We start from the raw sequence: 21,220 nt of genomic DNA on the forward strand, positions 1-21,220 counted from the left end.
TTCGAAGTTAATCATATAAACACGATTTTTTTTAGGAAAGCTATGAAATTATGCTTTAAGTCTTTTGGAAGTCGCTAAGTGCTCTCATTATGAAACAGTGGATGAATACACCGGGTCATCAAAAATTCAGTCTAAATTTGAAAACTGAATAAATCACGGAATAATGTAGATAGAGAGGTACAAATTGACACACATGCTTGGAATCACATGGGGTTTTATTAGAACCAAAAAAATACAAAAGTTCAAAAAATGTCCGACAGATGGCGCTTCATCTGATCAGAATAGCAATAATTAGCATAACAAAGTAAGACAAAGCAAAAGATGATGTTCTCTACAGGAAATGCTCAATATGTCCACCATCATTCCTTAACAATAGCTGTAGTCGAAGAATAATGTTGTGAACAGCACTGTAATGCATGTCCGGTGTTATGGTGAGGCACGTTGTCTTTCAGCATCCCTATAGATGTCGGTCGATCACGATACACTTGCGACTTCAGGTAACCCCAAAGTCAATAATCGCACGGACTGAGGTCTGGGGACCTGGGAGGCCAAGCATGACGAAAGTGGCGACTGAGTACACGATCATCACCAAACGACGCGCGCAAGAGATCTTTCACGCGTCTAGCAATATGGGGTGGAGTGCCATCCTGCATAAACATCGTACGTTCCAGCAGGTGTTTATCAGCTAGGCTGGGGATGATGCGATTCTGTAACATATCGGCGTACCTCTCACCCGTCACGGTAGCAGTTACAAAACCAGAATCACGCATTTCCTCGAAGATAAAAAGCCCGATAACGGTAGATGTGGTAAACCCAACCCATACCGTGACTCTCTCGTCGTGCAATGGAGTTTCCACGACAGTCCTAGGATTTTTGGTAGCCCAAATTCTGCAGTTGTGGGCTTTGACAGACCCTCGGAGCGTGAAATAAGCTTCGTCGGTCCACAACACGTTACTCAACCAATCGTCATCTTCCGCCATCTTTTGAAACGCCCACACCACAAATTCCATCCGCTTCACTAAATCGCCAGGTAACAGTTCATGACGCCGATGGATTTTGTACGGATAGCATCGGAGGGTACGCGTAAGTGCCAACCAAACAGTAGTGTATGGAATGCCGGTGCGACGTGCGACTGCACGAGCGCTGACTTCCCCGTGCATAGACGAACCCGCTGCAGTCTCCATTTCTTCGTGAACTGTCTCACCAGCATTACGCCTTGTACTCGGTCGGCCACTACAGGGTCTATCGTCTAAACAACCCGTGGCTTCGAACTTCGAAATCATTCTCACCACAGGTGCATAATTCAACGGACCTTTACCCGTTCGAGTCCCCTTCCTATGGCGATAGGATCGTAACGCTGAACTAGTACATTCCCCATTCTGATAATACAACTTCACTAAAAGCGCCTTTTCAGGTAACGTCAACATGCTGCGACTGCTGGCGCATCTGTTTCTCTCTCTCAATACTGCTCCTTTTATACACCATGCGCAGTCACTGACGTTTTGCTGTCGAGCGCCATCTGTCGGAAATTTTATGAACTTTGTTTTTTTTTTTTGTTCTAATAAAACCCCATGTCATTCCAAGCTTGTGTGTCAACTTTTACCTCTCTATCTACATTATTTCGAGGTTTATTAAGTTTTCAAATTTTTACTGACTTTTTGATCACCCAGTAGTCTGAGTCATATGCGATTCATTTTATGTAAAAGCAAGTTTTTCCGCCAGCTCAGTGTTTATGAAGTAATATTGCCCGAACTATGTGTCGTGCAATGATATGCAAACTCAGACGAAATAAACGAGTCACCACGAGGGTTTTATCCGAATAGACTGAAATCGGTATATGTGATGTAGATCCAGAGACAAACAAACGATTACAGTTTAAGAATAGTTGGATGATTTGGTCAAGAGAAAGAGTTTCACAAATTGAGCAAGTAAATAACGAGGTTGACCACCACCTCTGGCCTTTATGCGAGCAGTTATTCTGTTTGTCATAGATTAATAGAGTTGTTGGATGTTCTCCTGAGGAGCAGTATCGGGGGCTTCTATACGAAACGTGGCCTTTGTAGGGAGTGTTCCTGAGGGAAATATTTTTATTTATGTTCTAGTGCAATGTTGTTGAATTCGAAGAGGAGAGGCTTCGTGGGCGTTAGTTAAGCTCTGTGCACCCCATGAAGTGAGATGGTAAGACAGTCTAGGTTAAAGTTTTAAACAAGGCTGTGTAGTTCAGTGACCGTTTACTAATTAAAGTTAAAGCAGTTACAGCCCCCGATCACAAAATTTAAGTCTTTTGAGCAAGTTTCTACACTTCTATGAGTGCCTTCATCAGAAATTAAATATTCAAATTGGCCTACAACATAAATATAAATTAATGGGATTTTTTTATAGATACAGTGTAAGTACTAACTAATAATGCAAGAAAGAAACAGTGCTTACAAGTCACGTACAAGGTAAATATCAAGTGAGAAAGGCATTAATCATAAAAATTTAAAGAGAATACGTGGAATGTGAGCCACAATGGGCTGCTCACACCTATAAAGCCACAGGTAGCAACAGGCTGAGGCGCCCGCGTTAGCAACTGCGGGCAGGTGAACATTACACCATGAGTGCAATTGGTAGCCGTAAATATAAGTAGGCTACTTAAAATTGAAAATGTAGACAGATGAATGTTAAGATGAACAGTATTTAGTACGCAGTCAATACCTTCGCTGCGCGGTGCCGATGGTACTGTTACCGACGACTGTGCCACTAAAGCGGAGTTATTGAACGCAGTTTTCCGAAACTCCTTCGCCAGGGAAGACGAATGGAATATTCCAGAATTTGAAACACTAACAGCTGCTAGCATGAGTTTCTTAGAAGTAGATACCTTAGGGATTGCGAAGCAACTCAAATCGCTTCATACGGGCAAGTCTTCAGGTCCAGACTGTATACCGATTAGGTTCGTTTCAGGTTACGCTGATACAATAGCTCCCTACTTAGCAATCATATGTAACCGCTCGCTCACCGATAGATCTGTACCTACAGATTGGAAAATTGCGCAGGTCGCACCAGTGTTTAAGAAGGGTAGTAGGAGTAATCCATCGAACTACAGACCTATATCACTGACGTCGGTTTGCAGTAGGGTTTTGGAGCATAAACTGTATTCAAACATTATGAATCATCTCGAAGCGAACGATCTATTGATACGTAATCAGCATGGTTTCAGAAAACATCGTTCTTGTGCAACGCAGATCGCTCTTTATTCACACGAAATAATGGCCGCTATCGACAGGGGATCTCAAGTTGATTCCGTATTTCTGGATTTTCGGAAAGCTTTTGACACCGTTCCTCACAAGCGACTTCTAATCAAGCTGCGGACCTATGGGGTATCGTCTCAGTTGTGCGACTGGATTCGTGATCTCCTGTCAGGAAGGTCGCAGTTAGTAGTAATAGACGGCAAATCATTGAGTAAAACTGAAGTGATAGCAGGTGTTCCCCAGGGAAGCGTCCTGGGACCTCTGCTGTTTTTTGTCTATATAAATGACCTGGGTGACAATCTGAGTAGTTCTCTTAGGTTGTTCGCTGATGATGCTGTGATTTACCGTATAGTAAGGTCATCCGAAGACCAGTATCAGTTGCAAAGCGATTTAGAAAAGATTGCTGTATGGTGTGGCAGGTGGCAGTTGACGCTAAATAACGAAAAGTGTGAGGTGATCCTCATGAGTTCCAAAAGAAATCCGTTGGATTTCGGTTACTCGATAAATAGTACAATTCTCAAGCTTACACTAAACTCGTTCGTCCTCTGTTAGAATATTACTGCGCAGTGTGGGTTCCTTACTAGGTGGGATTGACGGAGGACATCGAAAGGGTGCAAAAAAAGGACAGCTGGTTTTGTATTATCACGTAATAGGGGAGAGAGTGTGGCAGGTATGATACGCGAATTGGGATGGAAGTCATTAAAGCAAAGACGCTTTTCGTCGCGGCAAGATCTATTTACGAAATTTCAGTCACCAACTTTCTCTTCCGAATGCGAAAATATTTTGTTGAGCCCAACCTACATAGGTGGGGATGATCATCAAAATAAAATAAGAGCTCGAACAGAAAGGTTTAGATGTTCGTTTTTCCTGCGCGCTGTTCGGGAGTGGAATGGAAGAGAGATAGTATGATTGTGGTTCGATGAACCCTCTGCCAAGCACTTAAATGTGAATTGCAGAGTAATCATGTAGATGTAGATGTAAATGTAGACATGGACTAATAATCAAAGTTTTATTTGGCAACAGCAGACATGGTAAATTTTTTTTTATGTAAAAGCTTAGAAATACAGTTCGAAGACTGAAAACTGATTAACATTACAAAAGAAACAGTACTTACATGTCAGGTATAAAATGAATGTTATGCGAAAAAGCTTTAGTCACAATTTTTAAAGCATAAAGCGTGGAAAGTAAGCCACTACGGGCTGCCGTATGTGTCAAGCTACAGGTCGCATCAGACTGAGGCGTCCACGTTAACAACTGCGCGCAAGTGAACATTGCACCAAGATTGAAATCGGTCCACTGGTTTAGAAGGAAGTGTGGAACACACACACGCACACACACACTCACACAAGTTTTTACATGTGTAGACCCCTAAACTGAAACTACTTACTACCTTACGAAAGATGTCGAGGATACTTTTTAACTTCAGTAACGGTCAATATTAAACTGAAAACAGTTTTCAGTTTTACGTTACTGAAATTTCTCCACTGGGGATACGTTTTATAGTGGCATACCGTATTTTACCGTCTGACCGTATATTTGAAGAAAAAGTACACTGTGTCCGTAGTAACTAATTCGTCTCTGAAATACAACAGCAAACCAATCTTGGTTGGCTTGTTCACTCGACTTGCATCAACTATGGGTACCGCTGTAGTGATAACGACTGCTCATTGACAGTTCTGTAAGTATACTTGAGTAGCTACTATTAACTTAATGCTCACCCTGACTGACCTAGCGTCACTGAAAATGTCACAAAAATACGTCATTTGACACTTTGATTAAATGTTGTTGTTTGCATGAGCTTGTAAGGTATATTTCAGCAGTTATCTGACTGAATTGACGCCTAACTTACTCGTTCACCTACTGTCTGTTGATCCCAGCATGAAAAATATGAGATGTTTCGGAACGAAAATTAAACTTTGTTCATATATCCCCTACTGACACGTAACAATTACTGTCGGATAAGAACCACTCATCTAACATAGTTTAGGAAACATGACGTCAAAAGGTAGGAGGTACGTGAAAAACTGCAGCATCATTCATGACGTTTAAATTTATTACTTCTTTGCTACTAACACCATTGGCAATACATTTTGCAGACGTATCAACATGTGCCACTGAATGTACGTACGCAAATAAGTCACTGTACTTCACATAGTTCAAGGGATATGAATTCACAAACATTGAGATGAGTGAAATAATGTCACACCATTCATGAAATTATAATAAATTTAATATTTACTGCTAAAACAGTTCCATAGTTGAGTCACCTTAAGGAAATGAGTGGCACATGGCAGCGCTTTCGACAGCTTTCTACTAAGAAACGCAAACAAACTATCGTCTGTAGAGTTATGGAGGGGCGTTGTCCCGAAGACGTTTACAAAATGGGCTGTAGTCACGCAAAGCATCTGATTCCAGCGTATACAAACTGTCCGGGTTACTGCTCTACAAACACGGTTCATTTTCGTTTTTGTTTCTAATAGAAAACTGGCAAAATGAATATTCTTGCAATGCCGGGTTTGTCAGCTAGTATTTGATAAAACGATAACACCTAGTAGTAAGACTGCTGTAACTGGATTGCTAAATCGCCCAGTGCATGAATGTCAATAACGTAAATAATACTTTACTGTTTACAAGCAGTTTGGGAGTAATATAATTCAATGTTCTGGCATAAAGTGTAACGATGGAAACAATATGTTGCCATAATGCATAAGCAGCAATTCCAAAACGATCTTGCAACAGCAAGTTGATGACTGGGCAAACCTCACACAAAGCGTAAAAGAATTAAGGTTGTCTTGCACCCTATATTGTCTAAGAAAAATATTCCGTGTCCTGCTTTATAAATTAAGGAACTTAAGTAATTACCAAAACGAAAGAATCAACTAGAAAGCCACTATCCACAGAATCACTAAATACCTAAGATATCTTAATAGGAGGAAAAGAACCACTCAGTATTCGGAAAACACTTACATAGAAACCCGACAACACCCTCCGTCTTGTACCTTTGACAATACTGAAAGGAAAAGCGTAAGCAACAGAGGGAGACAGCAAAGAGAGCTCGCGCAGTACGTGAGCACACAAAGTTGTTGCTTGAAGCTATGTAGACTGAAGGCTTTAAACGGCGAGCAGGAAAATCCAAATAAAGTATCGTGCACGCTCCAAAACACAGTGTGAAATTGTTCAAACTGTAATACATGTCGCATAGAAGTTATAATGTGGGAAGCACTACATACTGTAGATCGACAAAATTTCACAGCTTATTTAATCTCAGGCAATGGATACCAACCTACGAAACATTGCACAGCCTCTCTCCAGCGAGCTATCCTGAGAGGTCATTCTGTGACTTCAGCACACCTGCAGGAAGTCCAGCAGAGAACCCTGCCTCCAATGCTGATATGTCCACGGTTGTTGAACATTCGATTTTGAAACCTCACAGGTCAACTAGTATTTGAGTAGGAAATGTATTACTGATTGGCCTCTTCTTTCAGTGCTTCACACAACTGCAGAATTCGGCACACTAAGCTTTCCAAAATAGCTCTAACTACATGCATCCTTTCTGTTTTCTGAGTTACACGAAGGATTCCTGCAGTTGCTTGAGGATTGTTCACTGGTGCCTGCAGTCTACTGAAATATGGTATAAAGACACCTCCACCTGAATCCTTAACACTTGTAGCAAATCTATCAGACTCCTTCACACTTTTAAACCAACAAAAATTTGCGCGCAATTAATAAGCAATCCTGTGCCATTTGAAGCCCACTACACCAAATACGTAACATCGTCGTCCAGCTTCCACTGAACATTATCTCGCTGCGGCTGCATTTGGCTTCTGTCCAATATTTACACTGAGGTGACAAAAATCATGGGATAATTCCTAGCATTGTATCTGATCTCCTTTTGCCAGGCGTAGTGCAGCAGCTCGACGTGGCATGGACTCAGTCGTTGCAAATCCCCTGCAGAAATAGTGAGCCATGCTGCCTCTTTAGCTGTCTACAGTTGCGAAAGTGTTGTCGGTGCAGGATTTTGTGCAAGAACTGACGTGTCGACTATGTGCCATAAACATTTGATGGAATTCATGTTGGGTGGTCTGGGTGAAAAATCATTCATGGGAAAGAACCCGGAAATAACTTGAACAGTTCATAACTAAAAGTGCCATTGTGATATCTCAGAATTTTAGCAAAATAAATAATAATTTTTGTTTCATGTTTTTCTTACACTAACTAGCAATATTCCCGTACCCAAGTATCCCACTAGTTACATAAGAAATTTTTGTGAATGTTTGTGTCATTTCCTTACAGCGGACGACTCCAGAAGATATTTATTGCTGAAAGTTTTTCAGGCATTTCTCTTTGGAAAGTTAGGAGCGTCTGTCTGACTTCTGTAGTAGTGTGGGGGTGGAAATTTCATCTTCCAGGAGCCACAGGATAAAGGGTACATCTTAGATTAATCCATTGCGCAGAATGACAGAACAGCGCCCACACGCTCACAACAGTGCACTGTCATCCATAAAAATTCCATCATAGTTTGAGCACAAGGAGTCCTTGAAGGGCTCCAAATGGTATGAAAGCGGACGAACATAATCATTTCCAATCAATGGTCGATTCAGTTGGACCAGAGGACCCAGTCTATTCCATGCAAACACCGCCCACACCATTAAAGAGTCACCACCAGCTTTCACAGTGCTTCTTGACTACCTGGATTCATGCCTTCGTGGGGTCTGCAGTACACTCGAACACTGCCATCAGCTCTTACCAAGTGAAATCTGGACTCTTATGACAAGGTCATGGTTTTCCAGTCGTCTAGGTACCTACTGGGATGGTCCCGAGCCCAGGAGAGGCCCTGCAGGTGACGTGCTGTTCGCAAAGACCACACGCGTCGATCGTTTGCTACCATAACCCATTAACGCCAAATTTCGCCGCACTGTCCTAACGGACAAGTTCGTCGTATGTCTCACATAGGCTTCTGACGTCATTTCAAGCGGTGTTGCTTTCCTGTTAGTGCTGACAACTCTGTACAAACGCTGCTGTTCTGAATCGTTAAGTGAAGGCCGTCGGCCACTGCGTTGTTCGTGGTGAGAGGCAATACTCGACATCTGGTACTCTCGGCGCACTTTTGGGACTGCATCTCAGAATATTTAACTCCCTAACGGTTTCCGAAATGGAATGCCCATGCGTCTAGCTCCTCCTGTAATTCCGCGTTCTAAGTCCATTAACTCCTGTTGTGCGGCCAGAATCACGTCGGAGAGCTTTCCACATGAATTCCCCAAGTACAAATGACACACCCGCCAATACACTGCCCTTTTATACCATGTGTGCGCGATACTACAGCCATTTGTATATGTGCATACCGCTAACCCATGACTTCTGTCACATCAGTGAACACTACGAAATGTTCTAGTACCCAAACTAACCTCTGCATCCCTCATTTAACCCTAGATTAGTAATTCCTCTTAAAATTCACGGTTTCAGTTGGCAGCTGGTCACGGTTTTCGCCAATTTGGTATCGTCGGTGTAGGGTGTAAAACAGGACATTTTGTATCCAACATATCACTGGTGACCTTGAAATGAAATAGTGCACAAACTATAAATTATGATTTCCTTCGAAAAAAAATTTGACCTAATAAAATTTACAATGACTAACACTGTCAAGTTTCCCCTCCTTTAGTGTTCTTTGGTGAAAGCAAATGACCCAAATGTGGACGCTGCCAGATCTGCAGTCTCCGAACATCTCGGCTCGACACGGCTCGGCTGTTTCCACTTTTCCTGCTACTACGAACTGACGAGCAATATGACGCATGCTGTTGGATTGCTGTGTATGTATCTTTCGCGTATTGTGTTACCATTTTCCCAAATATTTGTTACGTGTTTCGTGACATTGAGGATAGTGGTTTTCTAAAGGATTTTTGTTTTAATTTTGGTAGCTAATTACTGTATGTCTCTCAGTTCTTTTCAGCTTTATGTGAGTAATACTCTGTCATTTATACGCTGTTACGTTTTTATTTTTATTTTGAAGGAATGCTTATCGATACCTGTAAAATATTGTTTTCATCGTTATAGTGTATACCAGAAGATGAATTACATTATACAGGAACGGGACGTAAATAATAAAATATTAATAGTTCAATAAATATTGCTGTGTTCTTCATACTGCGAAAATGGACATGTTCTGTTGCTGTTTCAATACGAAAAGAACTCTTTCCTATAACTAACGTTCACGCTTGTCATTTCACGATATGAGATTCAATGGCACATGAGAATACGTAAGCATTTTGTTAACTGCCTCATGCGTAGAACGCAAGTCAGCTATTTTGAACGGAGTTGGGCAACATGTGGCCATTTTAAGAGTCATTTAAATAAAAATCTCTTTCCAGTTTACCAATTCGCAGTACTTTCCGAAATGGTTATACTTGCCGAATATTTATGTATGTTACCGGCCAAAACCGATTTTAGGATGAACTAGTTTCGCCCAGGCCAAACTCGTTCATCCTGTTACCGATAGGATAAAACAGTTTAGCTAGGTCGAATCGGTTTATCCTAGTTAGAAATTATATGCTATAGGATAAACTGGTTCGTCCTAGTCTCAACTAATTTTGCCTAGTCGCAACACATGACGCTGCCTGTACGAACATGGACTCCCCGCCGTATCATCTCTGGCTTGCCCCTCTCGCCTTACAACCGCTCTTTCCTCGCGCTGTTCTATGTTTTCAACAGTATTTTGCATCGAAGAGTGAGCGTCTTAAGTTGCTAGTTGCGTTTAAAAGATTTTATTATAATCCTAGTATAACTATTGTGAGGCGTTTCATCATGGAAGAGCCTTCGTGTAGCAGACAATCAAAAGCTGTGGAGAGAAGAGTTTCTGGAGGAAATTTTGCAGAGTGAAAACAAAACGTCTTCTCATTACGATGTGTCATCAATAGACGAATATGCAATTTAGTTAAACAAGTAGAAGACGTGGAAAAGTTGGAAAAAGGAACATCATTACAAAAATGAAGACTGTATTGAAAACTGATGATGCGAAAAAACTCATTGCACAATGTGAAAGGAATATAAAATACTTTGTTCCAGCCGATTAACTTTATGATGTGATTGACGCAGCTCTTGTAGCTGTGGGGCATGGTGGTCACAAGCACATACAAAAAAAAAAAAAAAATTGAAAATATCACAAAGGAAATCATATGCCTCTATTCATCAATGTGTGATGTTTGTCAACAAAAAGAGACAAAAAAGAAAAGAGGGCTAGTTTAAAATCCAATTCTTCATTCGGAAGTGAATAGCAGATGCCAAGTAGATTTGATTGATTTCCAAACACAACCAGACGGTAATTTAAAATTCATTCTAGTTTACCACGACCACTTCACAAAATTTGTTCTCCTTCTCACGTTAACATCAAAGAGGGCTGAAGAAGTGGCTTATCATTTGAATGACATATTCCTAACTGCATTCTTCAATCTGTGAATGGTAGAGAAGCCGGCCGGAGTGGCCGAGCGGTTAAAGGCGCTACAGTCTGGAACCGCACGACCACTACGGTCGCAGGTTCGAATCCTGCCTCGGGCATGGATGTGTGTGATGTCCTTAGGTTAGTTGGGTTTAAGTAGATCTAAGTTCTAGGGGACTTATGACCACAGCAGTTGAGTCCCATAGTGCTCCGAGCCATTTGAACCATTTTTGAATGGTAGAGAATTTTTCAGTAATGTTATAAGAGAAATCGAAAATATTTGCTCAGAACTGAAAATTGTGCATGGAAAACCAATACACAGCCGAAGACAGGGTTCAGTTGAACGTGCCAACCAAGACATTGAAAATATGATAAGTTCTTGGTTAAAGGACAACAATTCGTCGAAGTGGTCGAAAGGATTAAGGTATGTCCAGTTCATTAAAAATCGAGCTTGTCACTGTGGCATACAACAATCACCTTACCAAGTATTATTAGGAATCGAACCTAGAGTAGAACTTTCCACTTCCTCGTTGCCTCAAGAAATGCTACTCAGGATAAAGATGACCTAGTGAAGGCAATCGAAGATGACAGCAATACTGAGCAGTACTAAGACAGTGACGATGATAACATTGTGAAAATTGACACAAACGACATTCAAAATGCTAGAAAAATTGCGACAGAAAATAAAAAAAAACAAGTTAAAAGAATGAAAGCTTCCTCTGACAAAACTCATCCACCAACTGACATTGGAGACAACGTAACCATACCTATGCCTGATGTAGATAAAGACCGAGGTGGCCTTCGAAACGTAATTGGAGTAATAGTTCAAAATACTTATGCTCCCTTGTATCGTCTGCCACTGGAGTTTTTTGAGCATCTCGGTAACGCTTTCGCGCCGACCAGACGATCCCGTGACAGAACGCACCGCTCTTCTTTGGAAATTCGCCAACTCTCCTACCACTCCACCAGGTAGGGGCCGCAGATTGATGAGCAACACTCAAGTATTGGTCATACAAGCACCTTGTAAGCCATTTGGTGGATGAGCTATGTTTCTTTAAGATTCTTCCTATGAACGCCAGTCTCGTATCTGGGTCTCCTACTGTTTGCTTTAGACGGTCACTGTTGTGGGTTGGCAGGAGAGCCAACACCGGGTTATGAGAGGAAGCCGAAAGGCACGCGTTTTAGCTCACGCAGGCTGGCGGAACAGGTCAAGGAAATTGGAATTTAGAAAAATTGACGTAGCTGGTGGAATACGTAACTTTAATCCATTAATGATGAGCGTCGCTCTTGACTGTACATTATTCACAATATCAATAGTAACTAAACATGGCGCCTTGCTAGGTCGTAGCAAATAACGTAGCTGAAGGCTATTCTAACTATCGTCTCGGCAAATGAGAGCGTATTTTGTCAGTGAACCATCGCTAGCAAAGTCGGTTGTACAACTGGGGCGAGTGCTAAGGAAGTCTCTCTACACCTGCCGTGTGGCGGCGCTCGTTCTGTAATCACTGATAGTGGCGACACGCGGGTCCGACGTATACTAACGGACCGCGGCCGATTTAAAGGCTACCACCTAGCAAGTGAGGTGTCTGGCGGTGACACCACAGTCAATCCACTTAAATTCGCCCTGGATACTTAGCCCCAAGTTTTCTACTGTTGATACAGTTTCCAATAATTTGTCATCGATGGTGTACTTGTACAATAGTGAATTTCTTTCCCGATGTATGCGCAGTATGTCACACCTCATCACGCTCAGGGTCGACTGCCAGAACTTGTACCATTCATCAATCCCCTGCTGGTCACTCTACAAATCAGTACTGCCTTCGGGCGTTGCTACTTTCTTATAGAAAACTGCATCATCTGTGTTGTTGTTGCTGTGGTCTTCAGTCCTGAGACTGGTTTGATGCAGCTCTCCGTGCTACTCTATCCTGTGCAAGCTTCTTCATCTCCCAGTACCTACTGCAACCTACATCCTTCTGAATCTGCTTAGTGTATTCATCTCTTGGTCTCCCTCTACGATTTTTACCCTCCACGCTGCCCTCCAATGCTAAATTTGTGATCCCTTGATGCCTCAAAACATGTCCTACCAACCGATCCCTTCTTCTAGTCAAGTTGTGCCACAAACTTCTCTTCTCCCCAATCCTATTCAATACCTCCTCATTATTTACGTGATCTACCCACCTTATCTTCAGCATTCTTCTGTAGCACCACATTTCGAAAGCTTCTATTCTCTTCTTGTCCAAACTGGTTATCGTCCATGTTTCACTTCCATACATGGCTACACTCCATACAAATACTTTCAGAAACGACTTCCTGAAACTTAAATCTATACTCGATGTTAACAAATTTCTCTTCTTCAGAAACGATTTCCTTGCCATTGCCAGTCTACATTTTATATCCTCTCTACTTCGACCATCATCAGTTATTTTACTCCCTAAATAGCAAAACTCCTTTACTACTTTAAGTGTCTCATTTCCTAATCTAATCCCCTGAGCATCACCCGATTTAATTTGACTACATTCCATTATCCTCGTTTTGCTTTTGTTGATGTTCATCTTATATCCTCCTTTCAAGTCACTGTCCATTCCGTTCAACTGTTCTTCCAAGTCCTTTGCTGTCTCCGACAGAATTACAATGTCATCGGCGAACCTCAAAGTTTTCACTTCTTCTCCATGAATTTTAATACCTACTCAGAATTTTTCTTTTGTTTCCTTTACTGCTTGCTCAATATACAGATTGAATAACATCGGGGAGAGGCTACAACCCTGTCTCACTCCTTTCCCAACCACTGCTTCCCTTTCATGCCCCTCGACTCTTATAACTGCCATCTGGTTTCTGTACAAATTGTAAATAGCCTTTCGCTCCCTGTATTTTACCCCTGCCACCTTCAGAATTTGAAAGAGAGTATTCCAGCTAACGTTGTCAAAAGCTTTCTCTAAGTCTACAAATGCTAGAAACGTAGGTTTGCCTTTTCTTAATCTTTCTTCTAAGATAAGTCGTAAGGTTAGTATTGCCTCACGTGTTCCAACATTTCTACGGAATCCAAACTGATCTTCCCCGATGTCCGCTTCTACCAGTTCTTCCATTCGTCTGTAAAGAATTCGCGTTAGTATTTTGCAGCTGTGACTTATTAAACTGATAGTTCGGTAATATTCACATCTGTCAACACCTGATTTCTTTGGTATTGGAATTATTATATTCTTCTTGAAGTCTGTGGGTATTTCGCCTGTCTCATACATCTTGCTCACCAGATGGTAGAGTTTTGTCATGACTGGCTCTCCCAAGGCCATCAGTAGTTCTAATGGAATGTTGTCTACTCCCGGGGCCTTGTTTTGACTCAGGTCTTTCAGTGCTCTGTCAAATTCTTCACGCAGTATCTTATCTCCCATTTCATCTTCATCTACATCCTCTTCCATTTTCATAATATTGTCCTCAAGTACATGGCCCTTGTATAAACCCTCTATATACTCCTTCCACCTTTCTGCCTTCCCTTCTTTGCTTAGAACTGGGTTGCCATCTGAGCTCTTGATATTCATACAAGTGGTTTTCTTCTCTCCAAAGGTCTCTTTAATTTTCCTGTAGGCAGTATCTATCTTACCCCTAGTGAGACAAGCCTCTACATCCTTACATTTGTCCTCTAGCCATCCCTGCTTAGCCATTTTGCACTTTCTGTCGATCTCATTTTTGAGACGTTTGTATTCCTTTTGCCTGCTTCATTTACTGCATTTTTATATTTTCTCCTTTCATCAATTAAATTCAATATTTCTTCTGTTACCCAAGGATTTCTATTAGCCCTCGTCTTTTTACCTACTTGATCGTCTGCTGCCTTCACTACTTCATCCCTCAGAGCTACCCATTCTTCTTCTACTGTATTTCTTTCCCCCATTCCTGTCAATTGTTCCCTTATGCTCTCCCTGAAACTCTCTACAACCTCTGGTTCTTTCAGTTTATCCAGGTCCCATCTCCTTAAATTCCCACCTTTTTGCAGTTTCTTCAGTTTCAATCTGCAGTTCATAACCAATAGATTGTGGTCAGAATCCATATCTGCCCCTGGAAATGTCTTACAATTTAAAACCTGTTTCCTAAATCTCTGTCTTACCATTATATAATCTATCTGATACCTATTAGTATCTCCAGGATTCTTCCAGGTATACAACCTTCTTTTATGATTCTTCATCTGTGAGCAGTCTTAATTAACTGTTTACCCTGTAAACAGTAAGGTCCTGCCACAGTCACCTGGACTACTCTGGAAATTATCTTTTATCTTTCAATTTTGTCCCGTTGTGAGCGATGTGTTGAGTTATAATTTTAAGGAAGTGTTGAATTCAGTCACAAATCCGGTCCTATTGTTGGTAAGCTCGTATTTTTTTCGATAAACGGCAGTGCGGGCTGGTGTCAAATCCTCTCCTGATGTCAAATAACGCGGCATCAACATGAGCGTTGCTGTCTACTGTGCCTTTGAACTCTTGGAGGGGCAGAGTGAGGTCAGATTCGACGGACCTCTGTTTGCTGAATCCAATTGGATTTTTATAAAAGGAGCTTCTCCCAAAAGTCACATTTCTTGAGCATAAATCTTGTTTCATAATACGACAACGGACTGAAAAAGTCAACAATGTAGGCCTATAATTATGTGTGTTTGTCCTACGACCATTCGGGAAAATGGAAAGACCTGAATTTTGTTTCCAATCGCTATGTACCCTTCTTTGCTCAAGCGAACCACGATAAACAACTAATGCTAGAAGGGTTGCTATTACCTCAGCACAGATTAGTACCGCAAACAAATGAACTGGAAGCATTCTGCTTTGTAGATAAGGTATTAAACAGCACAGTAGAAGATACGAAGGCTATAAAACCGGATTGTCTTATGCGAAAGATATTTTCTTCAGTACCAGATACTTGTAGTACTAATGATTGACAGACTAGAAGAAGGAATTTCTAAAAATACTCTTTTTCGCAAGGCGTAATACTGAACTGGAGCCCGCATCTCGTGGTCGTGCGGTAGCGTTCTCGCTTCCCACGCCCGGGTTCCCGGGTTCGATTCCCGGCGGGGTCAGGGATTTTCTCTGCCTCGTGATGGCTGGGTGTTGTGTGCTGTCCTTAGGTTAGTTAGGTTTAAGTAGTTCTAAGTTCTAGGGGACTTATGACCACAGCAGTTGAGTCCCATAGTGCTCAGAGCCATTTGAACCATTTGAACTGAACTGGAGCATGTATCGCAGGAGGCTTGTACAGAAGGAATGAACTCTGAAATATAAATGTAGCCATTCGGCTGTTGAAAAAATATGTGTTGGGAAGATCCTTACCTGACGAGTGGTCACCTTTACTCGTCGTATGATAAGGCATTCAGTAATAGTTGACTCATCAGCTGAACAGCTAACAGAACTAGGGGTAAGTGAGTGGACACACCAGCGTGTGTAAAACATACTATCGGTGGTGTTCAAACATAGCTAGTAATGAAATCATCAGAGCAGGAAAAAAGTGGCTGTTGAGTGTAGAATAAATTTGACATTAACAAAACAGAGAAAACAATACAGAGCAGAATGATTCAGCGAGGAACTAGTCGAATTCCTAAAGAGGACAAGATATTCCTTTTCCTTGTGGGAAAGGAGATCAATTACTCTTTATCAAAAGTAATTTTCGCACAGCCCACTGAAAGATTTGTAGATTGTGGTCTGGCACGTAAACGCATGTTTTCAGTATCTGTGTTTCTTGATAACGTTACTTCTAAGTGCCCGTTACTCTTTTGACCTGTCGAAACACAGTCTAAAAACATAAAGTATGAACTATATTTTTCACCTGGTGTGATACTGTTATGTGCCAATGATCAGGTATAGGTAACTGCACTGTCTGCCTAATATATCGGACAAGCAAGTTATATTCTCAGTTTATCGCTACCCATAATTTCAAATACACCTTCATCAGTTATAAAATATCACTAAATATACTGTGAAGCGAAAATGTTGCAGTTTGACATGATGTACCAATTTATTCCCTCTGTTATGTGAACGAACTGGAAGAGGAAACATACTTTACCGCTCGCGATCACAATTGAGATTTCTTGCTCTAAACAACAAAAACAGAAAGATCGGGGATAAGGTTTCGTCAACGACAAAATTTTTAAATGCAGAACACGTGCACGAATTGGGGAAGGAATACAACAATGTATTTTTCAAAGCAATGTCGTGACATTTGTCTTAAGCAGATTAGGGAAACCGCGTAGAATATTAATGTGGATGCCCGGACAGAGTATTAATCACTCTACACCAGACTGCGAGTCCGGGTCCTGACTACAGCGCCACATCGCTCTGTGTGTTTACTAGCACAGTCTGCACATTCTGTTACCGCTAGTTATCTTGTGCTTTTGAGATGATATCAGTTTTGATCCTTAAGATGGACAGTCGTAACCTAATGCGTCATTACTGCGCATTATAATTTAATTCAGTATAGCCGATACTGCTATCAGAACATTGATAATGCGGAAAGACGTCGACAGCAGACGGAGTTAAGGCTCGTTGCGGGCGGAAACAGCTCTCGGCCGCTGATTGGTCAGAGCGACCACAGGTGGCGGCCGTTCGATCAGGTCGCCATTAAGTTGAGTTACTGAGGGATGGGCTAATCACTGCGGGCCTGAGTTACCGCCGCTGGCCGGAAATGCCTCTCCGCGAAGAACCCTCGAGTCAGCCAGTTACCACGTGCGAGGGATTTGTACCTCATTTCCCGTAGTGGGCCACTGTAACGAACCCGTAGGCTCTTCCTTACCGATGCCCACATAATTCACAATTTCGTATACTTTACATTATAACTGTGTTAAAGTATATTAATTTATTTCCTTTGAGTTTTGAGGGATATAATTCGTAATTTTATTTGGAAAGGCTATTACATAACTTCTGAATAGCTCCCTAAAAGAAATGCAGAATATTCGCAATCGCAATGCGAGTGGAGAACGAAGTGAAATAAAAATAAATCCCTAGACCTTATTAAATGTTGTAGTAAATATACTCTCTCGAGTAGCATATTAAAAATTTAAACACTGAGTGCTCTAGTCACTTAAGTAACCCTCATCACTCAAAACATTGCTCGATAAAAGGTGTTCCATCACTAACTAGTCAGTTTGCCGCAAGGTTCCGCGTATGTCGTACATCTCTTCAAACGTCAACGTGGTTGATTACATAGACAACGTGGACAGAACATGAAATATCAGTAAAAGAACGGAAAAAATTATGTTTCGTCATACTCGGACTAAAAACCAAATGATATTTAACTGTGAACCTGCCGCACAAGAACAGACGATATTCATTTTATACAAAAAGTGTACATCAGTTTTCTTCAACTTTCGATTTTTATCTTACTACGATGAATTTCATCGGTTTCAACTCCAGATTCAGCAAGAGTCTGACACAGTATTTCGCTAGAACATACACAGAATGATTCTTATTAACGTTTAAAAAACCAGCGACGTACACGCCAGTGTGACAAGTTCTTTAACATAAGACTCAAGGAGCCGCAATTGTTGAAAAATACCCCAAAGGTGGAGGACAAATATTGAATAGGTCCAACGAGACACACAGGTCCTGCAACGAAATTGTGACGTCACACTAGTGGGCTCGTTCGCCACACTTCGCGAGCGCTCGGCTCCGTGCAGAGCCCACAGTGATTCAATATTTGATTGTCAACGTACCCACTCTTTTCGTGAGTTACCGAGAATTTGTATGCTTTAAACACGTAGACTCGGTCTGTCTTTCTCGCCCGCATCTCGTGGTCGTGCGGTAGCGTTCTCGCTTCCCACGCCCGGGTTCCCGGGTTCGATTCCCGGCGGGGTCAGGGATTTTCTCTGCCTCGTGATGGCTGGGTGTTGTGTGCTGTCCTTAGGTTAGTAAGGTTTAAGTAGTTCTAAGTTCTAGGGGACTGATTACCATAGATCTTAAGTCCCATAGTGCTCAGAGCCATTTGAACCATCTGTCTTTCTCGTCGGCTTCGATGCTGAACACTGACGTCACCACATGACGTACTTGGCCGCATGTGCAGCAGTTGGCCTTGTCGATCCTACATTCGCCGGTAGAGAGCAGTCCTGCACATTGCTGCACAACGGTGCAAATTTGGACGACATTTTGTGAATGTCACTGTTGTAAACGCAGAAGTTACAACATTACTATCCTCTCTGTAATCAAGGAAACTTTACAATCAAAGGCTGTTCACATTTTATTTTCTTTCCTTTCCCCGTTCTCCCTTTACTTACAGACAATATTTAGTAAAGATAATGTAGCCAATTTATTGGTAATGATAAAATTCAGAACGTTATACTCACTTACATGTGACCCAGTACAGTAGGTTCTTGTCGTACTGTACCTTGCAATACACCAGCGACGATCGCGAAACTGGTAAATACAGTGAAGACCAAAGAAACTGGTACATCTGCCTAATGTCGTGTAGGGCCCCAGCGAGCACGCAGAAGTGTAGCAACACGACGTGGCATGGGCTTGACTAACGTCTGCAGTAATTATGGAGGGAAGTGACACCACGAATCCTTCAGGGCTGTCCATAAAACTGTAAGACTACAAGGCGGTGGAGATCTCTTCTCAACAGTACGCTACAAGGCATCCCAGATATACTCAATAATCTTCATGTCTGGGGAGCGTGGTGGCCAGAGGAATTGTTTAAACACATAAAAGTGTTCCTGGAGCCACTGTGCAGCAATTCTGAACGTGTGGGGTATCCTGCTGAAATTTCCCAAGTCCGTCGGAACGGGCAATGGACACGAATGGATGCAGGTGATCAGACAGGATGCTTACGTTTGTGAGCCATGCACGACTCGTGTCCATCCCATTAATTGTTTGTCATCTTCTATTACGGTAGTGCCGCCTCGTTTTCTTATTCCATTTACTGGTGTCACTAACTTCCTGCCTTACTTGCCCGTGAGTGGCAGCAGCAGTGCGTATCGATAAGTACACTGTCGTACCATCTCTGGAGCGACCTATAGTATTTACGGGTCGTCGTGTATCAGGTGGTCAGTGAGTGGGAGACGCACCAGCAGTGCAGTCACTACAGAGCAGTAGTCGCGAACGGACCAGCAGTCCGGTCGGTCGGTTGGCGTGGAGCAGCAAGCAAACCCCCCGTTGTTCGGAGTCGGTCTGGAGCTGCTGGTGGCGTGCACGCGCGGTTGGAGTGTGAGGTGCTGCTTGCGAGTACAACGAAGTTCGTCACCCACCGATCTTGGACATGAAAGTTGAGCCCTCACTTAACTTACTGTCGATCCTCAACTGTTTACGTTTCTTCGTTTGATCCTTGTTGTCACTTTTGGGACATTCCCGCGAGCAACAACGTGTGTGTAAGTCGGCTAAGATTCAAGCCGTCTTCCTGTCAAATTTAACTTAATTTATTCCTTGTTATTGTAGTTGATCAGCGGTATCTTCTGCCTTGTGGCCGTTAACGTCCCTGTTACCTGCCCTGGTCGTTGACGTAATTTTAGTCAGTGTATTTTCCTCGTCGTGCTGTTGCTGTCCAGCGCGGCGTGTAGTTTGACAGCTCATGTTTTGTTGGTCGTTGTGGGCGAGAATATTCTGTGTGTCGTGTATTGAAATTATGTGGCCATTTTGCTGGTTGAAACTGATTTGGTTGATAGGTCGGTTGGCTGTCTGCCGGTAGGGTTGCCTCCAAATTAAGAAGTCGTTGCACGGGCTGCCTGTGTCACCAAAATGGGGGTTAGTGTTACAATCCAGGGCCGACCCTTGGAAACTTCTGAGCTCCGTTGCTTGTGTGTTATGTAGTAAATTCCCTGTTAGGATTTTAGTTATTTGGTTCATGTGTGGCGTTCAGCCGAGTATTGATATCTCTTACATTAATGTCCGTGTCTTGTCCTTAGGGCATGAGATTGTTATTCTTTACTTTATATGAAATGTTTGAAGATACGGCCTTCTGCTCTTTAAAATTGAAACTCATCTTCTATGGCTTAAGACGTTAAATTATTTGTTGGTGAGTGGCCGTCAGCCGAGTTTTAATATCTCATAAATGAATCTTCTTCTCTGGCCCTTAAGGCATAAGACTGTTATGCTTTTGAATAGGGCCTTCAGCCCAATTTCCGTGAATAGTTTTAAAATAAGGTCTTTTGCCTTTCGATTGAGACTCCTGTTATTGCTTAATATGCGACCTACAGCCTAGTTCCATTAAAATTAAATTGCTAAGACCTTCAGCCGATTAGATTGAAGATTTAGAAAATATTTTCGGGTCAAACCTCCAGAAAAACCTTGTATTACAATACTTCTTAAGCCTTGTATCTTCGATTTTGAATGTGGCCTTCAGCGTATCTAAAGTTTATGAAAGGACGTCGATTACAGTTTTGAGTGTTTTGCATCCTTATTGTAATACTGTGTGTTGATCAATAAAGTTTGTACGTTGAGTGCAATTTACAGAAACTCATTTGGCCCCTTTCCACACCCTAATCCGCTCTGTTTTGGTAGCCCAAGCATTTCACGTAGGTTTCACCTGTCTGAGTCGTATCTAGACGTATCAGGGGTCACAGACCTCTCCAACTGCACACGCCCCACACGATTACAGAGCATCCACCAGCTTG

This window comes from Schistocerca nitens, chromosome 9 (assembly GCF_023898315.1).
Source record: "Schistocerca nitens isolate TAMUIC-IGC-003100 chromosome 9, iqSchNite1.1, whole genome shotgun sequence".
NCBI lineage: Eukaryota > Metazoa > Arthropoda > Insecta > Orthoptera > Acrididae > Schistocerca > Schistocerca nitens.